We start from the raw sequence: 2567 nt of genomic DNA, 5'->3' as shown, positions 1-2567 counted from the left end.
ACACATCGTCTGTGGAAGCCACAGTAGAAATATATATATATATATATTTTTAAAAGATAGAAAACTCTGCCAGTGAATTCAGAATAGGCTGCAAAAAGAAAAATCCATCATTTCTTTAATCTTAAAGCCAAAGTGCAAAACTCCACTGTTAAACTACAGCTTGGCTGTAAAAATATGTATTCAAGTTAAGTTGTAGGGTCTTAGTTTGAACTATAGGGTTTCAGAAAAGTAAAGAGCTGAATATTCATGTCAGAGATGAAAGAGCATTTGAGTCCAGACTTGAAAGGGCTGCTTACTGAGGAATAGAAAGCAACTAACTTACTTGATTGTGTATGTGGAATAAAGATGTCCACACTATAAACTCACTCTTTACCAAACTTTTATTATTCCCCAGCACCTAAGGTCTGGAAGGATCTGAAAACTATAAAATATTAGGCCTGCACAATAAACCAAAAATTTACTGTCATTGTGTTATCAGGTCACTGCAGTATGTATACTGTAAAAGGAGGCATAAATGGCAGTAAGTGGTCTCCGATTGCACAAATGCTAAACTATCTAATTGTAGTTTGAAGTTACAAATCAAATAAAGCCCTTTATGCATTAAACCAATGGTATGGAACTCTTTGTGTCATTGACTTATCACTGGAGCACTTTAAGCCAGATGCTGCCTTCTACATGGTGCGGGAGTATGAAAAAAGAAAAAAATTTAAATGTATTTTCTTCCCCAACACATGACCAAGCAAGGCTTACGATGGCTGAGAGCAACACCTTGGATGATGTTCTCGTTTCAAGAAAAAGCACGTCGGTTAGGAGTTTAACAGATCCGGATCACTTCCTACCCAACACTTCCACCCCCTGGCGCGCAACATTCAAATCAATTTACAGATCAAACTACACGCAATTCGCACCTCAAATTCCAAATTTCAAGAACATCACTCTGGAGGCATGCAGATTGAAGGACAGCAGCGCTATTGTCCACATTTGAAATTCTTTTCCTATTGAGTCAGTCTGTGAGTGAGGAAATGACTTCAGGACAGAAGTCACTCTTCTCCCTGAAAAAGGATTGAGTTTCAATCGGGCTACTGTTAAAAGAGGATCTTTTTGAGAGATTCTTTGTTCAATGCCTTCTTTGTCAATAATTTATTATTAAGAACGTTAAGGCTCTTTTCCTCCATTGACTTGTTTTTGTTTTTTTTATAAATCCGTTCTTTGGTTGTTTTTTTTTCAGATAGAAGCATTTTGATGTTGTATTATTCATCTTCAGTTCTTAAGACCATTAAGTAGCACATTCAATAGATATAGACCAGCCGGCTTACCACCATTTCTGTCTAAAGCTACAGACATTTATTACAGTTCAACTAAAAATGCATGTAAATACCTGCAACCCAAACTTAAATCAAATGCAAATTTGACTTCAGAAAGAAGAACTCTACAAGGAAGGAGGGGTTACTCCCATTTTGAATAAAGCCTTTGACATTATAAATCAGGATTGTCAAAATGCAGGCCTCGAGGATTGTCCTCCTGCTGGTTTTCCCGAAATCTTGTCTCATCTGCTGGTGATTACCTGGATCAGGTGTGTTTGGCCTACAAGGAGCCTTAATGGTAGGTTGGTTGGAAAACATTTAGGAGACNCAGTGAATTCAGAATAGGCTGCAAAAAGAAAAATCCATCATTTCTTTAATCCTAAAGCCAAAGTGCCAAACTCCACTGTTAAACTACAGCTTGGCTGTAAAAATATGTATTCAAGTTAAGTTGTAGGGTCTTAGTTTGAACTATAGGCTTTCAGAAAAGTAAAGAGCTGAATATTCATGTCAGAGATGAAAGAGCATTTGAGTCCAGACTTGAAAGGGCTGCTTACTGAGGAGTAGAAAGCAACTAACTTACTTGATTGCGTATGTGGAATAAAGATGTCCACACTATAAACTCACTCTTTACCAAACTTTTATTATTCCCCAGCACCTAAGGTCTGGAAGGATCTGAAAACAATAAAATATTAGGCCTGCACAATAAACCAAAAATTTACTGTCATTGTGTTATCAGGTCACTGCAGTATGTATACTGCAAAAGGAGGCATAAATGGTGGTAAGTGGTCTCCGATTGCACAAATGCTAAACTATCTAATTGTAGTTTGAAGTAACAAATCAAATAAAGCCCTTTATGCATTAAACTAATGGTATGGAACTCTTTGTGTCATTGACTTATCACTGGAGCACTTTAAGCCAGATGCTGCCTTCTACATGGTGCTGGAGTATGAAAAAAGAAAAAGAAAAAAATGTAAATGTATTTTTTCCCCAACACATGACCAAACAAGGCTTACGATGGCTGAGAGCAACACCTTGGATGATGTTCTCGTTTCAAGAAAAAGCATGTCGGTTAGGAGTTTAACAGATCTGGATCACTTCCTACCCAACACCTCCATCCCCTGGCGCGCAAAATTCAAATCAATTTACAGATCAAACTGCACACAATTCGCACCTCAAATTCCAAATTTCGAGAACATCACTCTGGAGACATGCAGATTGAAGGACAGCAGCGCTATTGTCCACATTTGAAATTCTTTTCCTATT

This window comes from Oryzias melastigma, linkage group LG3 (assembly GCF_002922805.2).
Source record: "Oryzias melastigma strain HK-1 linkage group LG3, ASM292280v2, whole genome shotgun sequence".
Classification (NCBI taxonomy): domain Eukaryota; kingdom Metazoa; phylum Chordata; class Actinopteri; order Beloniformes; family Adrianichthyidae; genus Oryzias; species Oryzias melastigma.
Note: the sequence above shows the minus strand (reverse complement) of the source record.